The sequence below is a fragment of the Agelaius tricolor genome, unplaced genomic scaffold (assembly GCF_023055355.1).
Source record: "Agelaius tricolor isolate 1412-34295 unplaced genomic scaffold, bAgeTri1.0.p SCAF_11, whole genome shotgun sequence".
Lineage (NCBI taxonomy): Eukaryota > Metazoa > Chordata > Aves > Passeriformes > Icteridae > Agelaius > Agelaius tricolor.
This window is the reverse complement of record NW_027269271.1, coordinates 3155141-3181953: the sequence shown is the minus strand read 5'-3', so window position 1 is coordinate 3181953 and position 26813 is coordinate 3155141. Positions and strand designations below refer to the sequence as shown.

The 26813-nt window shown below is 51.8% G+C and overlaps 1 protein-coding gene across 9 annotated transcripts in view; it reads left to right on the top strand.

The window, feature by feature from the left end:
• Positions 1–18738: 18738 nt before the first annotated feature.
• CACNA1E (calcium voltage-gated channel subunit alpha1 E) overlaps positions 18739–26813 on the top strand; it is a 161968-nt gene continuing 153893 nt past the window's right edge. For 6 of the 9 annotated variants that reach the window (XM_071435842.1, XM_071435839.1, XM_071435836.1 and 3 more), the window contains exon 1: positions 18743–18861. The gene's annotated coding sequence lies outside the window, so the exon portion shown is untranslated. Of the gene's footprint in view, positions 18862–26813 lie in introns of all 9 variants that reach the window. The other 3 variants (XM_071435840.1, XM_071435838.1, XR_011680517.1) reach the window with 2 other exon arrangements.

Below are 26813 nucleotides of genomic sequence, written 5' to 3'. Positions count from 1 at the left end.
CTCCTGGCCTGTTCCTCCCTGTCTCCCAAGGAGCTGGAATTCTTTATTGGAATTTTTGTTGTAAGCTCCCTGCAGCTTGGGAAGTGTTTGCAGCACAGAAGCATCAGTGTATGTCTTGTGGCATCTCCCAGGGACTCATAAAATCATCCTTTCGTGATTAAATCTGCTTTTGTAGCTGTAATGGAACTATTCTGCTGTCACTTTGACCCTTCTTAGAGCTGCAGGTGATGTCTGCTGTGACAGCATCTTCTGGCACTGTGGTGTGAGCCCCTCTTTGCAGCTGAGAATTTGGATTTTTTTTTTTTTCCATATCTATTTATGGATCCTGGCAGGAACTATTGTGTTTGACACCTGAGGTGCTGGAAGCTTTCAGGCTGCCTTGTGTGGGGGACAGGAGGAGCTCACGTTGAGGGGAGGTGGATGAAAATTCCGACTGCACCAATTTACTCTTCCTTCAGCTGACAAAACAGTCTTCCCCAGGAGGAAATTGCAGTGCTTCAATGCTCAGCTGTCTCAGACAGCAAAGAAAAGGTGATTATTCAGCATGGGAATTCAGAGCTGGGCTCTGGAGTGCTCCCAGGGCTGAGAACCTTGGTGCCCTGAGGTGTCTGCCCTGAGCTGCATCAGCACCATCAGTGGATGGAGGTTGATCTGGAGCCTTGTCCCTGTTCTCTGCCTGCTGGCACAGGGACCTGCAGCTTCATTTGCCACCCCAAACCCTCAGTGCCCTCCTAGGGGTGCACTGAGCGCCCCCAGACCTGCACCAAATGTCCCTGAGCAGCTCCTGGTGCTCAGGTGAGGAGGGCTCTGTCTCTCCTGGCCCCTGCACCTTTGCAGAGCCCGTGGCTCCCTGGTAACCCAAAAGGGCTTTGCAGCCTCCTGGTCCCACCAGAGCCTGGCTTGGGGCTTCTGCAAGCTCTGCTTTGCTCTGCATCCTCCCCTTGGCAGCCAAGAGAGGAGGGGCAGCCCAGGAGCCCCAGAGAGGGAGGAAGAGCTGATGCCAAAGCCCTGCCCTGCTGTGCTGCTCCCCAGGCCGTGGGCAGAGGCTTTTCATGGCCTCTCTGGCTGGTGGTGGCTGCATCCCTCTGCCTTTCAGCTGTCCTGTCACCCTCTGTGCTGTCCTGGGTGTCCCTCTTGCCTGGTCTCTCTGGCAGCAGCTCCTCACAGGCAGGAATTAGCTGGGAGCTGGAGCTCTCCATGCTGCAACTGAGAGAAAGGGGAGGGGACCTTGCTGCTGCCATGTGCCACCAGGATGTGGGGATCAGAGCCTCCCCAGGGCTGCCTGAGCTCTCTGCTGGTGCTAATTGCAGGCTGGGCTGGCAGGATTGCTGCCAGGGTGATGAAGGTTGCAATGCAAGGTGTTTTCCATTGCCATCTGTATGGCAGATTATCTTTTGTCAAGTGGGCAGTTTGCCTTATCTCTCTCTGAGTGACCACATTCACTCCTCCCTGGGGAGGGGACATCTGCTGATAACAGCTATTGAATGTCACTGCATGGCTGATAAGAACTACAGCATCCCATTGGGAGATGTGAGCCCAGAGGGAGGAGCCAAGCATTCCTACCTGGATACAATCTGAGATTTCAAACATTCCTACCTGGATAAAATCCAGAGGTTTTGAGACACCAGCACAGCTTCTCAACGGGATTCCCCAGAGGAACAGCAGCTGCCTCTCCTTCCCCTGGATCTTCAGAGGCAGAATCCATCCTTCTCTACAGGATCCCTGCTCCAGCAGAACCAGCCCTGACACTGCAGGAGAGCTGCAGCCACATTTCCAATGGGACTGCTGCCAACACCCTGACCCACAGGGTGTCAGGTTGGGTTCTGAGTCTGGCAGTGTTGTTCTGGTGTACTGCATTGTTTATTTTATCCTTTTTATTTTTTCTTTTCCCTGTTAAAGAATTGTTATTTCCTGCTCCCATATTTTTTGCCTGAGAGCCCCTTAATTTAAAATTTATAGCAATTCAGAGGGGTGGGGAGGGTTTACATTCTCCTTTTCAGGGGAGGCTCCTGCCTTCCTTACCAGAGTCCTGTCTTTCCAAACCAAGACACAGGGTGGGGGAGATGGCAGGAGAGCACAGTGTCCTCTGCAGAGGAGCCACCTCAGGGCTCTGGAGCTGTCCTTGTTCTGCCACCAGTGCCCTGGTGCCAGCCTGGGGCTGAGCTGGTGGGGGGAAATGGCATTTTTCTGGGGGGGGGAAATGCTCTTTTGGGGCATTTTCCAAAGGGAGTGGGATGTGCCCAGCCTCATCCAAGGAACTGCCTCCTGCCTCCCCTGCGTTGCTGTGGGTCCCTCTGTGAGGCTGGAACCAGCCAGCCAAGTCCCCAAGGCTGCAGTGGCAGAAGAGCAAAGCTCTTTACAGGCTCTGGCATGTTCCAGGTGGGACAAAGGTGGGAATTCCAGGGTGGTGGTTTCATCTCCAGCCTGTAGAATGAGAGGTCTGGGGGTGCTTGTGCTCCCATCCTTCAGGAAGGTGGAGGCTATGGAGAGAGCCCCAGGCTGCATCAGGACAGGCAGGTGAGGTTTGGATGGCAGGCTGGGGGTTCTGCTTTGCCCTGTGATGGAGAAATGGCCTTGGGAGCGTTGGCACAGCTCCCTGGATGCCAGCTGGAAAGGATGAGACAAAAATCACCCCCCTGGTGTTCACTGCAGAGAGGGGAGGACAGGAAATGGATGTTCTCACTGAGCTCCCACCAAGGGGATAAAGAGAAACAACAGGAGCAGGAAAAGCCAGGAGAGGAAGTGATTCATATGTTTAATTCACCCTCCAGTTGCTATTATCCCGTTTTATTCCAGCTCCATGGCAGCACTGGGGGCTCCAGCTGAGATCTGTGTCCCACAGGTGCTGAGCCTGGGCTGGGAGGAGCAGTGAGGAGAGCCAGGAGCATCCTTCACCTGCAGGAAAAGCAGATCATGGGCTGGGAGGAGCTTTTCTCCCGATTCCTCCCCAGAAATGGGCAGTGAGGAGGGGAGATGGTTCCCTGGGGGAGGCACAAGCAGATTTCTATAAATCACTCTCCATCCCTGCATGCTCCTGCTGCCTCTGGGGCTGTGCTTGGCTCTTCCCACCACATCTGGGGGGCCTGTGACAAACCGCTGGGTCATCTGCTGCCCTAAACCTGCCAGGTTTGGATTTGGGAGCTGCAGCCCAGCTGTGCAATGGGAGATCCAGAGCAAGAGGAATGAGGGATCTGCTCCCCATAATCCCCACGCTGGGCACTGGGGAAAGGGCTGGAGCTCCAAAGAGCACCTCAAGGCAGTGCCTTGTGCAGCAAACACTGATTTAACCATCTGCTGTCTGTGCTGGATGAGTTTGGCACCGAGCAGAGCTGGAGCAGGAGGGGAATAAATTGGTGGGGGTGTCCTGCATGGGGCAGCTTGAATGCTTTGGAGCTGCTGGGGCTCAGCAGGCACGTTTACAGCAGGGCTGTGTGTGCTTATGGTGAAATGGAAGAGATCCATCTTGTGCAAAACACAGATTTTACAGTCACAGAATATCCTGGCTTGGAAGGCACCCACAAGGATCATCGAGCCTGTGCTGGCCCTGCACAGTCCCAAAATTCACACCATGTGCCTGGGAGTGTTAGATAGTACAGCTGACTCAGCAAGGCAGTGCAAGGAGAGGCTTTCTTCATGTAGGAAATCATGTTTTTAATGCAGGAGGCAGTATTTTTTAATGTAAGGAACAGTATTTTTTAATGCAGGAAACTAATTTTTAATGTAGGGAACAGTATTTTTTTAATGTAGGAAACAGTATTTCTTTAATGTAAGGAACAGTACTTTTTAATGCAGGAAACTAATTTTTAATGCAGGGAACAGTATTTTTTTAATGCAGGAAAAAGTATTTTTTAATGCAGGAAAAAGTATTTTTTTAATGTAAGGAACAGTATTTTTTAATGTAGGGTACAGTATTTTTTTAATGTAGGGAAGGCACCCACAAGGATCATTGAGCCTATGCTGGCCCAAAATTCACACCATGTGCCTGGGAGTGTTAGATAGTACAGCTGACTCAGCAAGGCAGTGCAAGGAGAGGCTTTCTTCCTGTAGGAAATAATATTTTTTAATGCAGGAAGCAGTATTTTTTAGTGTAGGGAACAGGATTTTTTTAATGTAGAAAACAGTATTTTTTAATGTAGGAAACAGTATTTTTAATGTAGAAAACAGTATTTTTTAATGTAGGAAAAAGTGTTTTTTTAATGTAGGAAACAGTATTTTTTAATGTACAAAACAGTGTTTTTTAATATGGGAAACAGTATTTTTTTAATGTAGGGAACAGTATTTTTTTTAATGTAGGGAACTATTTTTTTAATGTAGAAAACAGTATTTTTTAATGTAGGAAAAAGTATTTTTTTAATGTAAGGAACAGTATTTTTTAATGTAGAAAACAGTATTTTTTAATATGGGAAACAGTATTTTTTTAATGTAGAAACCAGTATTTTTTAACATGGGAAACAGTATTTTTTAATGTATGGAACAGTAATTTTTAATGTAGGAAAAAATATTTTTTTAATGTACAAAACAGTATTTTTTAATATGGGAAACAGTATTTTTTTAATGTAGGAAAAAGTATTTTTTTTAATGTACGGAACAGTAATTTTTAATGTAGGAAACACTATTTTTTAATGTAAGGAACTGTATTTTTTAATGTAGAAAACAGTAATTTTTTTAATGTAGAAAACAGTAATTTTTAATGCAGGGAACTGCCTCCTGCCTCCCCTGCATTGCTGTGGGTCCCTCTGTGAGGCTGGAACCAGCCAGCCAAGTCCCCAGGGCTGCAGTGGCAGAAGAGCAAAGCTCTTTACAGGCTCTGGCAGGTCCCAGGTGGGACAAAGGTGGGAATTCCAGGGTGGTGGTTTCACCTCCAGCCTGTAGAAACAAAGGATGATGTCCCTGGTGGCAGTGAGCAGAGGGATGCAGTGCTCGTGGATCCACCCTGGGAAAGAGCCAGAGAGGAGAAGCTGGTCCAGGCACTTGGAGACCAAGGGGGAGCAAGTTCACCCCAGCCCTGGAGTGGTTGGAGGGGATAAAACAAAACCCCACAAACCCTTTAATGGGTGTGGTGTTTGTGAGGGTCCCCAGGACGAGGTGAGAGATGAGAATTTGACTCCATGTTCTCAGAAGGCTGAGATGTTATGTTATTATATTTATAGTATAGATTTTATTTTATATCCATTATTTTATATGTATTATTTTATTTCATATTTCATATTATATTTTTAATCATATCATCTACTAAAACTATACTGAAGAAAGAGAAAGGAGACAGACAGAAGACTTAACAAGAATGACAATGAAAGCTCGTGACCGACTCCTCAGAGTCCGACACAGCTGGCTGAGATTGGTCATTAATGAAAAACAATTCACATGGAACCAATCAAAGATGCACCTGTTGGTAAACGATCTCCAGACCACATTCCCAAACAATCAGATAATTATTGTTTTCATTCTTTTCTGAGGCTCCTCAGCTTCCCAGGAGAAGATCCTGGGCCAAGAGGATTTTTCAGAAAATGTGATGGTGGCAAATGGGATCCAGCAGGCCACCACAGCCCATCCTGTTTGCTCAGCAGATTTTCTGATTAGCTTTTCTGCTTTTCTGATTAGCATCAGCATCCTAAATGAGGCTCGGATTTGCAGCTTCCTGGGCTGGGAGTGAGCGCCCAAACCCAGGGGCCAGCCCCTGGTGCCAGCTGTGCCCTGTAGAGGAATGTGCCTCTTGTAGACAGAACTATCCTTTGTCTCCTTAAAATGGAAAGAAGCCCAGAAATTTCACTCCTCAATGAGGTGAAAAGGCATCTCATGGGACCTGGGGGACTTCACCTCAAATTTAAGGATAGCTAATGGGACAGAAGCCAAAAGTCCTACCTGGGCAATTCACTAGAAAAATAAGAGCACAAAGGAACTAATGGCTTTTGTGGGGTGTTTTACCAGGAGCAAGAATCTCTGGCACCTGGCTCGGTTTTTCTCTGTAAAATTTTTGTTATTTTGCCTTTTATTAAAATCTTTTTGTTTCCAACACTGCCACAGAAGCCACCCTGCTGATTTTATGCCTCCTAAGGTAGCTGAGCTATCTTGGGTGTGAAATAGATCTCCAAGAGCTCATGAGACCTGGTTCAAAGAAGCTCCTATTGTGAAAAATGCCAATCACTTGTTTTTTAAAATTTTAAAAGTTTAATAGTAATAAAATGGTTATAAAAATGATAATATAATTAGAGTAATTAAAATTTTGGGCAATTTGGAATAGGACAATATGAGACAATAGAACCAAAGAGTTACAGACAGTCCAGGTACCTCTTTCTGGGCAAAATAAGCCCAAAAAAGGACCCACGTTAACAGAGGATTAACCCTTAAAAGCAACAGCCTGTTGCATATTCATACACCTCATCCATGATGCATAAATTCCATTCAAACACAGGATTCTGTCTGGGCAGTGCCAGCTTCTTCCTCTGAATCCTGACTGAGTCTTCAGGGCTGAGCGAGGCAGGAAGAAGTTCATTTCTTCTGATAATGGAGCAATAAATTCTCTTTCTCTGAAAGATCCAGGTGTCCTGTGGCTGCTATCTCAGTGAGTCCTCTCTTAAAAAAAATAAAAATCTCACATAGCATAGTTTCTATTTTAACCTTATGTTATAACCTAAAACTATATTTAACACACTACTTAAGAAATTTCTACAGTATAACTTTCTAACACAACATATATAATATTTATTTTAATATTTGTGAAAAGCCAGTCATAAAATACTCATTTTTCACACCATTACTGCCCTGTACTGAAGGTGCTGCTCCAGCCAGGGCTCCTGAACAGTTTCCCAGCAACAATTCCCTGAGCTCCTGGCTGCCTTCAGCTGGAGCTGCCCAAATGTGATCTCTGGGGAAGGCGAGGGGGGAGAGATGCAGCTGAATCTGCTGAAATCCTGGGCTGAGGAGCTGAATCCTCTCCTTGCTCTCCTCAGAGCAAAGCAGCTGCCCTTGTTTGGGGGAACCATTTCCATCAGGCATCCCTGAGGTGAAATCCTGAGGGGAACAGGGAGAAGCTTTCGGAAGCCCTGCCCAGGTGAGGTGGGTCAGGGTTCCTGGAATCTCTGCTGATCAGGATGACCCCAAGGTGTTAGAAAATCTCTTTTCCCTGCCCAGCAGTCAAAGAAGGAGTCAGAACTCTTCAGCTGTGGTTTTCAAGGCTGTTTATTTTCTCTTATCTATAACATTCTTTCTCTGGCCTGCTGAGGTCTGTCCAGCAGGTTGGGTTGTGGCACAGTCCCTGCCCCTGGGCTGGTGTCAACATTTTATACTAAAAACTACCTGTGCTTTATTTACAATAATTTTCCAATCCCTATCACCTATGTTAGACAGAGTGTTCCTACCTTAAACCAACCCAAAAGTGCCAACATCACCCAGAAGATGGAGGCCAAGAAGAAGAAGAAAGAAGAAGGACAGGACATGCCTCCATCTTGGCTTCTGAACCCCCATTCTAAAAACCCCAAAATTCTACTTTTCACCCTGTGACAAATTCACTATTGTTCTACTTAAACTTTCATGGCTTGTAATTCCTCATATAATGTTGGTAATTGTTTCTCCATGGGTCAAAATCAAAGGCACAAAGGGGGTCTGGGGCTCTGTGCCAAGGTCTCTGAGACCCCTGGCAGGGGCTGGAGCCCTCCAGGGCAGCCAGAGGAATTTCTGGGTCCCAGCAAGGGTGAGCCCAGAAGCTCCTGGAGAAGGGTGGGAGGTGAGAGCACAGAGACTCAGCCTCAGCTCATGAGAACAATTTCTTTCCCCCCTTTTTCCATTGCTCAATCCAGGTCTGCTTTTCCAGATTTTAAAAATAGTGCAGCAGCTTCTGTTCCACATCAGCTGGGTGTAACAGGCTGTGCTCAAAGCTGGTACATGTAGGCCTCATTCCTGTGCTCCCCTGCCTCCTTGGAAGCTTCATTTTTCACATGCTTTTGGGACTGCAGGTTCTCTCCTTCCTTGGCACAGTCAACTTTATCCCTGCAGGTTTGTCCTGGAGGAGTTCACAGCTGGGCTGTGACATTCCAGCATCCTGGAAAATTACCAGCCCTGGGCAATGCCTGGGATTCACACTGGCCTTCAGCTGAGGAAAGCCCTGCTGCCTCTCTGTGTGCTGCAGGTGATGCTTTTCCTCTGGGCTTACCAGCTTCCCCTGCATTGAGCTGAATTATCTGGATCCAAATTTCCTCAAAGATCCCTTGAAACCTCATTTTTCCTGGCAGACACGTGGGGAGAGCTGTACTAAAGCTGATAAGAGCTGGCTCAGGGCTCTCAGCTTTCACAAATACAGCTGCTGACAGCTGCTCCTGCCAGGTTTTGACATCCATTGTCAGGGGGTGCAGCCAGCAGAGGGGTCAGAGCAGGGCAGGAGGGCTTGGGATGAGTGCTGGTTTCAGGTGAGCAGCTTGGGGATGAGATGGGAGCACTGGAGCACAGCTATGGCTCTCTGCAGATCCTCACCCTGCTCCAGCCACCTCTCCTTGAGCACTGCTGCATCCCTGATGCCTCAGGTTTGAGCATTTTATATTTTCAGATTCTGGGCTGCTTTAGTGTGTGGGTCTGGGCTTCATATGAGGGGATGGTGAGCTCTGTGCACAGAGCAGGGAGACAAAACAATTCCTGCTCCAGCTGGGCACCAAGGACAAATGATCCAAATCTCAGCCCCAAGAGCACAAACAGTATGGAATGAAGAGAGAAAAACAAGCAGGGTGGGACTGCATGGGCTAAAGCTGTAACTAAGCAATTAACTCCAATACACTAATAGACCAAAACTTATAAAAGAATAAGACTCTGTGACTAGTCATCCATTTTTGTGGCCACTTTGGGTTGTGCTGCCCAAGGTGGATCCATTGAGGCCTCTTAAAAAATCCTGATTTTATTCTTTAGTTCTGCCCAGTCCCTGTTCTAGGTCAGCCTTCACAAGGCATTGTGACCGTGTTCACAGGGGTCCCAGGATTGGGGAAGAGATGAGGATCTGACTCCATGTTTCAGAAGGCTGATTTATTATTTTATGATATATATTACATTAAAACTATACTAAAAGAATAGAAGAAAGGATTTCATCAGAAGGCTAGCAAGGAATAGAAAAAGAAAGAATGATAACAAAGGCTTGTGGCTCAGACAGAGAGTCTGAGCCAGCTGGGCTGTGATTGGCCATTAATTAGGAACATCCAGCATGGGCCAATCCCAGATGCACCTGTTGCATTCCACAGCAGCAGATAACCATTGGTTACATTTTGTTCCTGAGGCCTCTCAGCTTCTCAGGAGGAAAAATCCTAAGGAAAGGATTTTTCATAAAAGATGTCTGTGCCAAGGCATCATGCCCAGGAGAGGGGGAGGCATTCAGGATTTGTCTTTATGGAGCCTGGTGTGCCTAAAGCTGCAATCCTTGGGGCTAAAAGAGGGGTGGGAATCACAGAATGGTTTGGGTTGTGAGGGACCTCATAGACCACCCAGTTCCACCCCATTGCCAGCACCTTCCACTAGACCAGGTTGCTCCAGAGATGGGATAAAGCATTCCACAGAATGGGGACTTTGCAGGTCTGCCTGGAGGGGGATGCAGACATCACTCCAAGGATGTGACTCTGCACCCACACAAGTCCTGACTGGCCCACCAGGAGTGCCAAGGGGCAAGGAAAAGCTCTGCTGTAGAGCAGAGACTGCTCAGAGACTGAGATTGAGGGAAAAGCTGCACCAGGAGGAGAGAGGTGCCAAAAAGAAGCTCCTCAGCATTAAATTTCCCTGGTGTATATATATATATCTCTGGGTGCCTCCTGCAGCGAGCCTCCCTCCCTGCCTGCTGGCAAGAGGATCCTGTTTGGCTCTGTTTAGACATTATTTCACTAATATTGTTGTTTATCGTGTGCTGGAGCTGTGCCTGCGAGCCTGAGCAGCCCTGGGGATGCTGGCTGCCTCACTGAGTGCCTCCCTGGGCAGCATCACCCCCATGGAAACAGCTCTGGGGCTCCCTGGGGATGCCCATCACCAGCTCTCAGCTCTGCTCAGGGGCTCTTTGGTGTGTTCAGATAAACCTGGGGCTCTTTTGTGTGTTCAGAAAAATCTGGGGCTCTTTGGTGTGTTCAGGTAAATCTGGGGCTGTTTGGTGTGTTCAGATAAACCTGGGGCTCTTTGGTGTGTTCAGGTAAACCTGGGGCTGTTTGGTGTGTTCAGGTAAACCTGGGGCTCTTTGATGAGTTTAGATAAATCTGGGGCTCTTTGGTGTTTTCAGGTAAACCTGGGGCTGTTTGGTGTGTTCAGGTAAATCTGGGGCTCTTTGATGAGTTTAGATAAATCTGGGGCTCTTTGGTGTGTTCAGATAAATCTGGGGCTGTTTGGTGTGTTCAGGTAAATCTGGGGCTCTTTGGTGTGTTCAGGTAAATCTGGGGCTCTTTGGTGTGTTCAGGTAAATCTGGGGCTCTTTGGTGTGTTCAGGTAAACCTGGGGCTCTTTGGTGTGTTCAGGTAAACCTGGGGCTGTTTGGTGTGTTCAGGTAAATCTGGGGCTCTTTGGTGTGTTCAGGTAAATCTGGGGCTCTTTGGTGTGTTCAGGTAAATCTGGGGCTCTTTGGTGTGTTCAGGTAAACCTGGGGCTCTTTGGTGAGTTCAGATAAACCTGGGGCAGGCTGGCAGCATGGCTGGACCTGGCCTGGTGGCTGTGCAGGGACCCCCTCTGCAGTGTTAAGGTCATTTTCAGCCCTCTGGATTCAAATCTGTGGGTCAGATCCCATTGGGGGAGCCACTCTCTTTGTAAATCCATTGGTTAAAGGCTTGGGGAATAAAATCCCCAAGTTGTAAATCCATTCGTTAAAGGCTTGGGGAATAAAATCCTCAGGTTGTAAATCCATTGGTTAAAGGCTTGGGGAATAAAATCCTGTTCATTTCTGGAGATCTAAGTGGGTGGAAAGGACAGATTCCTTTGGACTTGACGATCCTGTGGGTATTTTCCAACCTAAGGGATTCTATTCCATGATGTTCTGTGCTAAATTCCTCTTGATCCAAGCAGGTGAGTCGGGCTGGAGCTGCCAAGCCCCAGGACATCCCAAATGAGAGGATTAGGCCCAGCCTGTGAGAATTCCTGGGGCTGCTGAGCCTCAGCTGTTGGGGTGGGTGTGTTGGGAACATCAGATGGATTTTGAGCTTCCTGGGCTGAGGATAAAACTGTGCCTGACTCCTGCTCCTGCCCAGGCCAGGGCTGGAAAGGATTGGGGAGATGAAGGCAGATTGGGCAGCAGTGTTGGAGATTGCACAGCTGGGATGCTTTTCTTGAGCTTTATTGCAGCATCAGCCTCATTACTGGGCTGAGACAATTGAAAGATGGCAACAGCTCATGATTTGTGAGTAGCAGCCAAAGATTTCTTTGTTACAGAGAATTTTAAAAACTCTCTAGCCAACAGTGTATTGCTAAAACTTACAGGCAATTGTTCTATCCAAGCACTAAAAGCACACATACACCTGCTTCACACAATGCTTCCTTGCCTGCTCTCTATTAAAAATACACAATTCTCCATTTTTAAGCTTAAAACTTTCTACTGTCTTGCCAGGCAAATTTTTCTGTAGTCTTTAAGTCTATTTTAGCTAAGCTTAAAACTCAATCTATTGTTTAATATCTTTGCTTGCTGTACTATTATAACTTTTTCTACTTTCAAACTTTACAACTAATTCTATGTTTCTCTACTCTTTCTAAAACTTACTTTTCCAACTTTCTAAACTTTCTTTCTTTTCTTCTTCCCTTTCCTATTTTTCCCACAGGCAACCTGCAGAATTTCTGTGCTGCTCTTGCCAGGGCTCTCAAAAGGCCCTGCTCATCCTCTGGCACCCTACAAACTTAGTGTGGAAAAGGCAAAAACTGTTAAATGTTGACTTTTTGGGGGCTTTTTAGAACAGGTTGTGACAAACTGGCTGCCTACTGCAGCTGGAGGTGCTGAGCCCTCCCTTCATCTGCTGAAGGTAAATGTTTTATGAGGGAAGGGCACACAACTGGTAACATCACCAATACAGTCCACAAAAGCAATGATTTTGGAGCTGTGCTTGACTTAGATAGGAATGAAATCAGAATTTGTAATTTTCTGGTCCATTTCAGTGTTACTGTAAGTGCAGGAACATTACAAGATGTTTGTTTCTGGAATCATTAGGGACCCAGCCCTAAGCTGCGCTCGTTAAAAATATTTTTAATAATTCACTAATATTTTAATAATGTGAAAAACAACAGAGCTGCTGGTGAGGTCTGCAGCTGGGTGGAGGGGCTGGAGGGGACAAAATGCTGCTGTTGGGTGTTTGGGGATCTAGAGCACTGCTTGGGTGGAAAAGAGTGGCTGGAGAGGAGATGGGGCTTTGAAAAATCCACCAAAGCCTGGCTTAAAACCACCTGGATGAGCCCTGGGGTTGGGGAGGAGCTGCCAGCAGGTGCCAAGGGGCATGTTAAAAACACACCCATGTTAAACTTACTGCTTTTAGTTATTCTCTTGGGATAACACCCTGTTCTGCTTTGTAGTCAGGGGGATGCTGAGGAGTTGTCTTGGAGCAGATTCAAAAAAAGGCTACTGAAGGTTTGCTGGGAGAAGTGCCAGCACCTGGTGGTGTGTTTGGGCTGTCTCAGACTGGATCTGTCTCTTGGATTGCCACCAGAGCTTTAGGGTGAGGAGCTGCCCACCCTGCCTGAGCACAGGCAGCTTTTTGGAGGAGCTGGGAAGATGCTGGAAGCTGGAGCAGCATGAATGGATGAACCAAGGGAGTGCTGGATGAGATGTTCAGATGAAGCACTCATCTCCAAGATCCTCCTCATTCAGATTTAGGGGTGAAGGTTTGAAAGAGACTGGACTGTGCCCTGTTGGGCCTCTCTCCAAAGCCTCTGTGGATAAGGAGCAGGGTGGGTTTGGGGATCACCTGAAGGAGCAGGGAGGTTTGGGGATCAGCTCTGGGTAAGGAGCAGGGTGGTTTGGGGATCAGCTCTGGGTAAGGAGCAGGGAGGTTTTGGTTTTGGGGATCAGCTGTGGATAAGGAGCAGGGAGGTTTTGGGGATCACCTGAAGGAGCAGGGAAGTTTGGGGATCAGCTCTGGGTAAGGAGCAGGGTGGGTTTGGTTTTGGGCACCAGCTGTGGATAAGGAGCAGGGAGGTTTTGGGGATCAGCTCTGGATAAAGGAGCAGGGTAGTTTTGGGGATCACCTGAAGGAGCAGGGATGTTTGGGGATCAGCTCTGGATAAGGGGCAGGGAGGTTTTGGTTTTGGGGATCAGCTCTGGATAAAGGAGCAGGGAGGTTTTGGGGATGACCTGAAGGAGCAGGGAGGTTTGGGGATCAGCTGTGGGTAAGGAGCAGGGAGGTTTTGGGGATCACCTGAAGGAGCAGGGAGGTTTTGGTTTTGGGCACCAGCTGTGGATAAGGAGTAGGGTGGGTTTGGTTTTGGGCACCAGCTGTGGATAAGGAGCAGGGAGGTTTTGGTTTTGGGCACCAGCTGTGGATAAGGAGCAGGGTGGGTTTGGGCACCAGCTGTGGATAAGGAGCAGGGTGGGTTTGGGGATCAGCTGTGGATAAGGAGCAGGGTGGTTTTGGGGAGGTGCCTCAGCTGGGGACCAGAGCAGCCCAGCAGGAGCAGCTTTGCCCTGGTCCTGCCTGGCCACTTGTTTGGGTTGGATTTGCAGTGTGTGTGGACACCACAGAGCTTTGCCAAGGAGGTTTTTGCAGGGAGCTAATTGACTTTCCATCATCTCCTCGGGTCCTCTGGCGAGCGAAATGACTGAAACGCTGCCTCAGGCTTCCCAGTAAACAATGAGCAGTTGGTTTCACATGGCTCCCTGTCAAAAATCCCAAACTGGAAAGGCAGGAAAACAAACAATCAGATCAGGAAGAAATGGGTTTTTGGCACCAGTTCCCTCTGTGTTGACTGGGCTGTGAGACAGACCCTGAGAAATGGCTCAGATTTGAGTCAAACAGCCCAGGCAGGGATGGGGAGGGTGGAGAAATGGATAAAAATACTGGATAAAAATGAAACGCAGGCACCTACAGGTGCTGAGGAGCAGGGGAGGAGCACAGGTCCCTGTGTGCTTCCCACATGGCAGAGACATTGGAGACACAGGAGGCTGGCTGGGGAGGCAGGACGAGTGCCAGGAAAATCTGTGCTCCAGCTGAAAGGTAGGATTTGGGAAGGGGAGAGCAGCACTTGGTTCACCAATGGAAAATAAACGGAGGGTCTGAGGTGGAGCAGCAGGCAAAGGCTTCTCCTCTGTGCTCAGGTTTCAGTGACAGGCTGGAGCTGCTGCCTGTTTGGTCATAACCCAGGTGACCAAATTCAGCCAGAGCATTCAGAGGGAAATTTGCTGATATTTTTATTTGCTGATATTTTTATATGCTGATATTTTCATTTGCTGATGTTTTTTCTTGCAGTCTGCCATAGCTGATGGGTAAATAAAATTTTCAGGAGTTTTTTTCAGACAAATTCAGTGCTTCTGGATCATCCCATTCAGGATGCAGCTTCCTTGTGATTCAGCTGGCCAAAAGTAAGGTCTCAAAAGAAAAAAATCCATGTTTTTGTCTGTCTCCCACAGCACTCTGTCATTTTTCTTTTGCAACCTCATCTCATAAATTTATTGCTGAAATTTTTTTTCTTTTTTATTTTCCAGGGAGGATTGTCTGGTTTTGGAAAAGTTCCTACTTCAGGAAAGTTTAGTCTCACTTTACATAAACATCCTGAGATGTAGGACGATTTTTTTCCTCTCCTCTGGCCTTGTTAGCGTTGATATTATTGCGAGAGAGTAAATATTATTAAAGATGTTTCAAGTTCCATGGGCTCTCCTGTTGTTAAACAGAAATCTGTAGTTTGGCACAGGCAGCTCCTCAGGAACAAACCTTATTGAGAGCATGTGGCATTGACTGGAAAGTGCTTTTTTCACCCCAAGGTAGAACTGTGAGTATTTGCCAGCTGTGGAAGGCACACAGCACCCCTTGCCTAATTTCCCTTCCTCTCTCCAGGGCAGCAGGACTTGTTCCTCATGGAAATCTGTGAATATTTGTGTCTCTCCTGCTCTCAGCACCTGATGGGACCAGCAGACAATTTGGCAGCTGGGCTGGAGGTTTTGCTGGGCTTCTTTGTTTTTAAAGATGCTTTCATCTGTCTCTGGGCTTCATCTCTTGTCTCTTTAGCTCTGTTTAAAATCCCCACAGGTTTATTTGGTAGAAAAACCCCACAGATCAGCTTGAAAGCCATGTGGCACTCAAAGGAGGCACAAGGAGCTGAAGTTTCTGATCCAGACTGGTCAACTTTGCAGGTCCTGGTGGCCCCAGAGAGGGTGAGGAGATGGATCCCATGTGTAATTCCTGCTGGGAAGTGGAGGGTGGGTGGTGCCATCCTGCTGCAGCTTCCCTGGGAGGGGAGGAGGTCCCTGAGTGGTGCTGCCTGATGGGCACAGGGCATGGGCACTGCAGAAGGTGGAGGCATCACCCCCAAAAAAGCTCTTGGTCCACTCCTGCTTGGCAGAGAGCAGTGAAAAGTCAGCTTGAAGCAGGAGCTCAGAGCTACAATGCCTGGGCAGGAGCAGAGCTTGCATGGGGGTCCCCTCCCAGTCTCAAGCTGCTTCCTCCAGCCCACCCCACTGGTGTTTGCTCTCAAATCCCAGCAGCTTCCCTGTTGTCTATCCCACAGCTTAAATAATCCTTGCCACTGAGGTGGTTTTCTGTTTTGTTTTTTTTATTTCTAGTCTAATCTACAATTTACAGCCTCGTCCTGGTCCCTGTGGGGATGCAGAACAATTTATTCCCACATCCTTTGCAGCAACCCTCTACATAATTGAAGCCTGCTACCAAATCTCTTCTGATTTCCAGACTAGACAAATCCAATTCTTCCAGGCAAGTTTTTCCCCTGGTAAATTGTGTTTTGCTACCCTCTGAACTTCCCCCATGTTAGCCTGCACCTGGAATGATTGTGGCTGTAGATGTGGTGAGGAGGAAGAGGAGGAAGAGGAAAACCAGTTTGGAATTTGTGCTGTTCTGTGGGTTAGAACTTGGAGATCTTTGAGGTTTCTCTGTACAGTGCTTCTGGGTGGGGATAAAGGGTCAGGAGAGCTCATGCATTGTCTCAGACATCTTTTATGGAAAACCCTTTCCTTAGGATTTTTCCTCCTGAGAAGCTGAGAGGCCTCAGGAACAAAATGTAACCAATGGTTATCTGCTGCTGTGGAATGCAACAGGTGCATCTGGGATTGGTCTCATGGGGTTGTTTCTAATTAATGGCCAATCACAGCCCAGCTGGCTCGGACAGAGAGCCTGAGCCACAAACCTTTGTTATCATGCCTTCCTATTCTATTCTTAGCCAGCCTTCTGATGAAATCTTTTCTTCTATTCTTTTAGTATAGTTTTAATATAATATATATGATAAAATAATAAATCAAGCCTTGTGAACCATGGAGTCAGATCCTCATCTCTTCCCTCATCCTGGGACCCCTGTGAACACAGTCACAGAGGATCAGTGTAAGAAAGGCAACAAATCAGGTCCAGGTGCTTTGGACAACAGCCTCAGGTATCTGCAGGTGCTTCCACAAACCTTTGCTCAGAGCTGGACACCCCTGGATGTACAAAATCTCATTCTAGCCTAGCTGGGCTTTTCAGCCCTGCAGTTTTGGGCTCTTTTCCTTGGACTCCCACCCTGCAGGGTGAATATTTGGGTCTCTCCTGCTCTCAGCACTCAGCACCTGATGGGACCAGCAGACAACTGGGCAGGGGGAAGCTCCTGCAGCTCCTCGGGGATGCCGCTGCTCCCCCCAGGGATGTGGGTGATGCTCCCGGGGCTGTCGCTCCGCATTTCACTCCTGTCTGGCTCCGGCTGGTGGGAGGAGATGCTCAGCTTTGTCTCGGTGCCGATCAGGAATGTCTTTTCTCTCTCGGGATGAGGAAGCTGATCTGCATTCTTGCCCTGTCATCCGCGGAGCCGGCGGAATTATTCACGTAATTCACGAGTTCCTGGGGAGAACCTTTGGCTTCTCCTCCCCCTCCTGCTGCTCTGGAGCTGGAGCAGCGGGACAGGGGAAGGCACGGGGGAAGGGGGACGGGGACAGATGGGTGGGGGATGCTGAGGTGCCCGGAGTTCAGTCACCCCCGGCTGCCACCGTGAGCAGGTAACCATGGAGACACCAGGATGCACGGCACGCCGGGTCCCCGAGGAACAGCACGTGTGGATTTAAACAAACACACCCTGGGCTTGGCACGGGGCTGGGGGCATTCAGCTGGGTGAGCCCCGGCTGAGAGAATCCATGGAGAGCAGGATTTGGGAGCACCGTGCATGCAGGGCTGGCTGTGAGGTGCTGGCAAAGCTCTGGGGAGCTGGAGGGATGCCCTCCAACAGGGAATGTTCTCATCCCTGTCAGTGCCAGCTTGTGGGAATGCAGGAGAGTGAGTGGGAGAATTACTGACAGGAGTGGACCCTGTGGCAGCATTTGCACCCTTCTGGAAGTGCCAGAACGGCCTTGCTTGGGCTGGATTGTGGTGTGCAGGGTGTTCTATCCTCCTGGGAGTTGTTTGAGGGATTTCTGTCCATCCCAAGGAGAATGGGAACGTGTAGGTTTTCCTCTGGCAGGAGGATGAATGAATGAACGAGCGAGGGGAGTGCTGGATGAGAGGCTCAGATGAAGCACTCATCTCCAAGGTTCTCCTCATTCAGGTTTAGGGACGGAGCTTTTAAAGAGACAGCAGCCAGGCTGGGTGGCACAGTGTCCCTGTCAGGGGTGACAGAGGTGCCAGCAGGGCACTGCAGAGCCACAGGGTCTCCTGGCAAAGCACAAGGAGCACAAGTGCTGCCCCAGCTCTGGGGTTTTGTGCCACAGAGCAGCACCTGCCCAGGCTCAGGGACAGCTTTGGGGCAGCCTTTGTGGCCAGCCCTGGAAGATTACAAGTCCAGGATGCTGCTGGATGTTGCCAAGCCACACAGGTTTCCTTTTTGCAGCGTGGTGAAAGGAAAAAGCCCAAGCAAAGGGCCATGGAAGTGTGGGCCACCCAAAGGAGCCTGCAGGGTGTGGCCTCCCAGAGGAGGGATGAGGTTTTGGGGGCTCCTGTGCCCAGCAGCTGCGCCGTGCCAGGGGGAATGTGAGAAATCTGTGTGAGCCATCTCCGTGCTGCCTTGGCAGTGCTGGGGGGGCTCCTCGAGTGACACAGAGCAGCAGTGTCACCTCCAGGGCCAGCCCGGGAAAGGCAAACAGAGCCCAGGCAGAGGAGATGCCCCTCTGCACAGGGGGTGAAAGAGGCAGCCCGGCGTGCACAGCCCCTTCGCACCGGGCTGTGGGGCGATGTGCATCCGTGTCCCTTGTCCCCACCGCTGCCCTGCGTTCGGCTGGTTGTCACGGTCACCGTGCCCTGCTCACCAGGGAGGAGGAGGAGGAGGAGGCGCTGACAGGGCTGGGGGCACTGGGGGTCCCTTGCCGGGTCTGGGGGCGCTGCTGCGGGGTGTCCTGGCTGGGCAGAGGGCAGGGTGTGCCCGGGGCTGTGCCAGGGGCTGTGTGCCCGGACAGTGTCGCCGCCGTGTGTTGTTGTCTCGGCTCCTTCCCTCCTTTGTTATCCCCCGTCTGCCCCCTCTGGTTTATGTGCGAGTTCCCTTCCTCCGATTGTCAGAAATTTCTTTTTCACTGTGTGGGCAGGAGACAGATTTTAACTGTCTCTATTTTCTTCCCTTTTTTTTTTTTTTTTTTTTCAAATTTCGTTTTATCCCCCCCTCCCCCTTCCCTTCCATCCCCGCTCCTCTCGTCTCTCCCTCCCCCCTTCCTCTCCCCTCCCTCCTTTTTTTCCCTCCCTCCCTTCCCCACGGCTCTTTCCCTCCCTTTTCCATTACAAACCATGCCTGTGGAATCCCCCCCGGCCGGATCCATGCCTGTGTGCCCAGGTAAGGATGCCCAGCGGGATGGGGGCCCTGGACCAGCTCCCGCTCCTCTCCCAAAGTCCGCGGGGACATCGCGTGTGTGCCCCCGCCCCACGCCAGCTCGCTGCTACCTGTTGGGGACGGTCGGGAGACGCCAGTTGGGGCTGTCTCCATCCTCCTCCTCCTCCTCCTCCTCCTCCTCCTCTCTCCGAGCGATTCCCGGTGGGCACCGCTGCTGTCTCCGCTCCCGGGATGCGCGGGGCTCCGCGGATGCAGCGCAGGGGAAGGAGCAGGAGGCAGCCGGCGGCCACAGGTGGGTTCTGCCCGGCCACTTCGGGGGTTCCAGCACCTCTTTGGGACGACACCCCAACTTTGAAGCCCGGCTCTGGGTTTTGCCCGTTCCCGAGGTTTTTGAGGCGCGGGGATCGGCTCTGGCAAAGTTTGGCTCTGGCTCTGTGCTCGGGGGGGACCGGGGGTCCCGGGGGACCTGCCACACTCGGGAAGGATGGTGTGTGAGCGGGGGTGCCCACCTTCACGCCTCGGTGGGTGAGGCCGGATTGAGGTGTCAGCCCCTCTGCTCCCCTGCCTTGGGTGCCCTGGGGAGCCCTGGCTGGGATGCTCGGGGCTCCTCCGGCTCCAGCCCAGCTCCCCCGCCAGCCCAGGGCTTCCCAGATGAGCGGGATCCCTTCGCTCCTCTTCTCTTCCTGGGGCTCTGTCTCGTGTTGTCTCCCTGCTCCCATTCCCCGCTTTCTGTGGGTCCAGGTGCTGCTCCCAAGCGCTTGGGTGATGCTGCTGACAGTGATGAGTGAGTGGGGTCCTAAATCAGGGATTGTTTGCCTCGTTGCTCCAGCTCTCCCAGCTCCTCTTGCGTTGCCGAGCGTGTGTTTGGGTGCTCGTGGCTCATTTTGGAGCTTGTGGCTCCAGCGGCTGGAGCGGGGCCAGGGATAACACTTATCCAACATCCCGGGTGACAAGGGACAACCTGGACCCTGCCCAGGAAGGGTCACACCTCCCTCCCGCAGCCCCGGGGTAATCTCAGCCTGCTCTGCGGGCTCGGTCCGTGCTGCACACCGGCTCTGGGTGCCCTGGATGAGGTGACACTGCAGGCTCAGGGTGCCATGGGTGCAGTGACACTCTGGGCTCAGGGTGCCATGGATGCAGTGACACTCTGAGCTCAGGGTGCCATGGATGAGGTGGCACTCCAGGCTCAGGGTGCCCTGGATGAGGTGGCACTCCAGGCTCAGGGTGCCATGGGTGCAGTGACACTCTGGGATCAGGGTGCCCTGGGTGCAGTGACATTCTGAGCTCAGGGTGCCCTGGGTGAGGTGACACTCTGAGCTCAGGGTGCCCTGGATAAGGTGACACTCCGAGCTCAGGGTGCCATGGATGCAGTGACACTCTGGGCTCTGGGTGCCCTGGGTGCAGTGACATTCTGAGCTCAGGGTGCCCTGGGTGAGGTGACACTCTGAGCCCTGGGTGCAGTGACACTCTGAGCCCTGGGTGAGGTGACAGTCTGAGCTCAGGGTGCCCTTGGTGCAGTGACACTCCGAGCTCAGGGTGCCCTGGATGCAGTGACACTTTGGGCTCAGGGTGCCCTGGATAAGGTGACACTCCGGGCTCGTGGTGCCCTGGGTGCAGTGACACTCCGAGCTCTGGGTGCCCTGGGTGAGGTGACACTCCGAGCTCAGGGTGCCATGGATGCAGTGACATTCTGAGCTCTGGGTGCCCTGGGTGAGGTGACACTGTGGACTCAGGGTGTCCTGGGTGCGGTGACACTCGGGCTGGCCCTGACCCTCGGCAGGGCTGCTCTGGCACAAAGGGCAGAGCAGCACGGAGGGCGCTGCCAGCGGGATGAGCTGGGCGCTCCAGCTGCTGCTGCCAACAGCTCTGGCATGGCTGGGGCACTGCCAGCACCCCTGAGTGACAGGAGCCACCCCTGAGTGACAGGAGCCACCACCCAAATGTCAGCGTTTGCTGCAGCCCCCTCTGCCCAAAGCAGGTGGGTTGACCTCCCCTGGATGGGGCTGGGAGGTGGAGGAGGAGCTGCTGCTGCTGCTGGTGGCATCAGGCCCGGGCACTGAACTCCCCTCTGTCTCTGCTGCTGCCTGGCAGGGTTGCTTTGCTCCCCCTGGAATGCCTGGAAAGTTTGTTTGCTGTAGTTTGGGAAGCATTTGCACCCCTTGAGCACCTGGGGGAGGGTTCCTCCTCCTCTGCTGCCACGCAGGGCAGTGCAAACCTTTCACCAGGGACAGGCTGTGAGAGCACAGCCCGGCCCCTGGCACCCTGGCACCTTTTTGGGGCAGGTGATAGGCTGATGCTGCTGCTGAGGCAGAGCCTCCCTCTGGCTCACCCACGCTGCTGAGGGCTCTAATGGGGACCTGAGCACGTGTGTGACATCTCTGGCAGCCCTGTCCCCTGGGCCATGTCAGGCTGCAGCCCCCCGTGGCCCATCCCCGGTGTGGCTGAGTCAATGCAGCCACCCACTGCATCCAGCGTGTGACTCACAGCTCTTCATGCACTGCTGTGAATCACTCACAGCCACACCGCTGACTTTAGTGACAGCTGAGAGGAGAAACCGGTCCCCCCAGCACTCCCCCAGCACCTCTGCTGCTGCCAGATGGGCTCCTGGTGGTGACCCAAGGGAACTTCTGTGAGTGGCACTCTGGTGATGGCAGCCGGAGTTTCTGCTCATTCCTGCATCCCCAGGATGCTCGTGGCTGCAATTTATAGGTGGACACTGGGCTGGTGCAGCCAGGGGGTGACTCTTGTGCTCTGGTGGCTACACTGGGGTCACTCTGATGTTCTGAGCCACTTCCCTCAGGCCAGGGGGGCACTTTGGGCCAGTTCTCCTGGTGCTGTTCCATTTTCCCCATCTGCCTCTCTGCTGTGGTGGTGTGGAGCCCCTGCTCTGGGCTCTCCCCAGCCCTTGGGGTGCAGCAGCACTGCCTGAGCCCCAGCTGGGGATGAGCAAGAGGTGCCAGGAAAAGCCCCAGCTGCCCCCCATGGCTGTGGCTGGCAGATGGTGTGGCCAGCAGCTCGGCTGCTGCCTGCCGTGCTCCTCACTGCCCTGTCCCCGCTGGCTCCCCCGGGCCGGAGGTGCCTGGGGGCACTCAAAGAGGCTCCTTAATTAATTAACCTAATTAACCTCCCCGGGGACTGCCGGCTGTCACCTTCCTGCCTCTGCTGGAGACAGGCCAAAGGATCAGCCTGGGGACACTGCCTGCTCCTGCCTCCCCGGGCAGGGAGTCCAGCGACCCTGCATCCCTTCCCTGCCATGGACAGGGATTCCAGCAACCCTGCATCCCTTCCCAACCATGGACAGGGAGTCCAGCGACCCTGCATCCCTTCCCAACCATGGACAGGGATTCCAGCCCTCCTGCATCCCTTCCCCACCATGGACAGGGAGTCCAGCGACCCTGCATCCCTTCCCCACCACTGACAGGGATTCCAGGCCTCCTGAATCCCTTCCCCACCATGGACAGGGAGTCCAACCTTCCTGAATCCCTTCCCCAACCACAGACAGGGATTCCAGCCCTCCTGAATCCCTTCCCCAACCACAGACAGGGATTCCAGCCCTCCTGAATCCCTTCCCCACCATGGACAGGGATTCCAGCCACCCTGCATCCCTCACAGGGATTCCAGTGACCCTGCATCCCTCCCCTACCATGGAGAAGGATTTCACTCATCCTGCATCCCTTCCCAACCATGGAGAGGGGTTCCATTCATCCTGCATCCCTTCCCAACCACAGACAGGGATTCCAGCCATCCCGCATCCATTCCCAACCACAGACAGGGGTTCCAGTGATCCTGAATCCCTCCCCAACCACTGATAGGGATTCCAGCCATCCTGCACCCATTCCCAACCACTGACAGGGATTCCAGTGGCCCTGCATCCCTCCCCAGCCACGTACACATGTGCTGGGGGTCAGTGGAGCATCCCTGTGTCCCCACTCCAGCATTGTGTTCAGGAGGAGATGATAAATAAATCCAGTGCCCTGTAGCTCCACAGAGCTCCAGGGAAGGCACAGGGGACCAGAGGGGACCAGGAAAGCTCCCCAGGTGCCTTCCAGGTCTCAGCCTGCCCCTCATCCACCTCCTGAGTCTTTTCCATGCTGCTTTGCTTTGTCCCTGCCTGTTGCTCTTGCGAAAGCTCTTTCCACCCTCCCCTCCCGGTGCCGGCTCCCCACCAGCATGTCCCCTCCTTCCTTCCTGCTCCCTGCGGCTGAAATGAAGTGCTGGAGTATTTCAGGGATGTCAAAACATACCATTAGTCACGGTGGTGAGGCCTCGTGCCTGGGGAGAGGCTGCTGAGCTCTCTGTCAGCCTGAGAAATGATCAGGGCAGGAGGGAGCCCAGGGGCAAAGGCTTTGGGCTTTCTCCCTCTCTGGTACCTTTCTCCCTTCCCTGGCATCATCCTGACTTTGCTCTGAGCCAGCAGCTTGGCTCAGGCACTCCCTGGCACCAATTGTTCCACAATTCCCCAGTGGTGCTGGGATGTGGCATCTGCAAAGTGAGGGGGGTGAGATTCTCCCCCAAAAATCCCGTGTCAAGGCGACCCTCCCATCGTGCTCTTTACTGGCTCAGAAGGGCTGGTTTTCCTCCTCTTCAGCAGAGATGTGTTGGGATCTGTGCTCCCTGCTTCAGAGGCTGCCTGTGGTGGATTTAAATCCAATATTGGGTTTTCCAGGCAGTTGTTTAAAGGAACCAGCATGGGCACCAAACCACCCGCTCCTGCAGTTTGCCATCCACAGGCATCTGTGCTTCCCAGCCTGGCTCTGGGTTATTGTTCTGCTTCTTTAGTGCCAAAACACTTTATTTCCTCTCACTCAACACACAGGGAATGGGGGGGTTCCATTAAAAACACCCCCAGGCTCCAGGTGTGCAGCCCCTGCCCCAGGCATTGGAGATGTCTGAGCCTGATCTCTGCAGGAAAGCTCAAAATGCTCAGGGGCTCAGCTCCCGTGGTTCTGCCAGGACTGCTGCCTATAAATAAGCCCAAACCAGCTGGAAAGGTGCCTCAAAGCACAGAGGTGTGGGCAGGCCTGAGCCTCACCCCTGACAGCACATCCCTGGAGAGGCTCATTAAGCTGTTTCTGTGAAGTTCTCTGGTGCAGCCAAGAGCATTTGCATTCCCCTTGCCTTGTTTGCCCACCAAGCTGCAGGCAGAAGGTGCTGAGGCTTCCCAAGCAGGGCTGGGAAATCATAACCTGGTTTAAAATTAATTAAAGCTTGTCCTAAAAGGAAAAGAACACCACTTGTGCACGTTGCCATGTCCTGGATGAGCCCCAGGGTGGGTCAGGGTGGTACTTCCATGTCGGTTTTGAGATGAGTTTTAATTGAAACCTTGTGTGAGAAAATCAGGCTGTACTGAATGGGAGTTGCTCAAGATGGTGGCTAATTACTGTGATTAACTGAGCAACACTTTGGGCTCCTCTTCCTCCTGCTCTGCCTCTCATCCTGGCCCCTGGGGAGTGAGTGGCTGCAGCAGCCAGGGAAGGATCACACCCTGCTTATTTGGAGGGACTGGGAGATGGGGCACAGCCCCCAGCAGTGGGGCTGTCTGTATGGCCATCTCTGAGCCTCTGCTTCCCCTAAAAATAGGAGCTTTTCTCTGTGGAAGCAGCTGGAGAGGGGAGAATTATTGCTGTGGGCATGGCTGGAGCTGGGACCCTTCTTGTGGTGTGATGCAGGGGGAGAAACTCCATCCTAAAATCTTACAAATGTGAGTTGGGACATATGGGACACGTAGGGAAACAGGGGCAGCCCTTGAGTTTTCCCCTCCCTGTTTTTTCCTGTGGGATTTTTCCCTTTGATGGGGTCCCTCCTTCAGTTCTGCCCCACCCAAGGCTGCCTTTGGGTGTTTGGTTCTGGCTCCCTAAACCTTAAAAAAAGCCCTGTTTACAAAACCTGTCCCTGCTGTCTGCTTCCGTGGGCTGCGCTCCCGGCTCCCAGCGAAATGTGTCACTTGCACCCAGCGGTATTTTTAGAGCTGAGGTTTGCAGAATGCAAAGCCTGGGCAGGTTTTTCCTGGGTGCCAGATTTTCCAGGGAGGAGGAGGAGGAAGAGGAAGAGGGGATTGAGTTGATCTCTTGCTCTGTGCCATTGTGTGGTGGCTCATTGCACCAGTGTCCTCTGCTGAGATGGTTCCACATCTGCGTGGGGATTTATGGATCCTTCATGTTCCTCTCTGCTTGTTCCTGTCCTTTCTTTGGTCCTCCTTGCTCTATGTTCAGTGGTGTTGCTGCCCCCCTGTTCCACCTTTGCTCTGGGTTGCTGGTCTCTCTGTCTGTCCTTCCAGCCCTTTTCCTTGCCTGGCAGGAGCTGCACTGTGTCCAGGGCTGGTTGGGATGCACAGGCAGCAGGAATGGGCTGGGTGTCAGCTGAGGTTTGCAGAATGCAAAGCCTGGGCAGGTTTTTCCAGGGTGTCAGATTTTCCAGGGAGGAAGAGGAGGAGGAAGAGGGGACTGGGTTGATCTCTTGCTCTGTGCCATTGCATGGTGGCTCATTGCACCAGTGTCCTCTGCTGAGATGGTGCTCACATGGCTTTTCCACATCTGCGTGGGATTTATGGATCTTTCATGTTCCTCTCTGCTTGTCCTTTCTTTGGTCCTCCTTGCTCTGTGTTCAGTGGTGTTGCTGCCTCTCTGATCCACCTTTGGATCCTCCCAGCCCTTTTCCTTGCCTGGCAGGAGCTGCACTGTGTCCAGGGCTGGTTGGGATGCACAGGCAGCAGGAATGGGCTGGGTGTCAGCTGCTCTGCAGCTGTGGGCAGCTGGCCCTGCCAGCAGAGCTTTGCTTTATCCAGGTTCACCTCCACACCTGTCTCTGGAGCTCCTGCCCCTGATCCAGGCTGGAAAACCACCCTGTACATCAGCCTGCTGTCCTGTAAATCCTCTCCTGCTCCCTCTCTCTGCCTCCTGACCTCTGGGAGCGGCTCCTTCCCCTTCCAGCCTGACTTGTATGCATCTATGAACTCTTTAATTTTCCACTGGTGTCTGCTTCTGTGTTTGTTCCAAGGGGTCTGGAGGTTGATGAGGTTGCTGATGGGTACCAGATTCGTGCTCCACAGCTGTGAAACTCGATCTCTTCTGAGAGATTCATGTTTTTTGGGGAGGCACCTACAGGAAGCTGTGGAAACTGAGTCTTTATAAAGGCAGTCCCAAACTCTGCAGTGTGAAATGGGCACTAGGAGGTTGGCCTTGCTCTGTTGATAGTGGATGTGTATTCTGTGATTCTGTCCTGGAGCTGTCCCAGGGCCATCCCCTCTGTAGATCCTGGAGCATCAGAGGTGCTGCTGGGTCTTGGAGCACTTTGCAGTGTCACAGGGGGTGAGGAATGCCCTTAAATGCCTCTTTGTGGGTTGAGGTGATGCTGAGCAAGGAGGGGAGGAAATCACTCCTCGGGGTGATCCAGGGAATCCATGGACATCCTGTGTGTTGGACCAGGTGCAAAACCAGCACACCATGGACAGGGATATTCCCCCAGCCTTGGAAGCAGCATTTTGGTTGAAATGGAAATGCTTCTGTGGGGTGAAGCTGGTTTTACACCAGGCAAAATCATGAGAACCAGCAGAAAGGGTGAGAGGAGGGTAGAAGTTTTAACAGCATCCAAATTTGATGGCAAGGGCAATAGGAAGCTGAAGGTTTGGAGGCTTTAGGTTTGAGAGCCATCTTTTAAATCTGGTGCTGTTTTTCCTGTGGTGGATATGATATAAAAAGCAAAACTGCAATGAAGTGTGTCTGCTGTGTTGGAGCAGACACTTTCCACCAGATAAAATTACTTTTTGTCTTCCTTCTCCCCCCACCTTGGCACTTTTGCCCCCAGCAGATCTCTCCTGCCCTGTGCCTGGCTGCCACCCCACACCCTGGCAGGCAGATCTATTAAAGACCTTGCAGGGAGAATCTCTCACTCTGCTGCAAGATTTTTCCCTTCTCCCACTGAGTTATGGTCCAGGCTCTTGATCTGGCCCTTGGGCT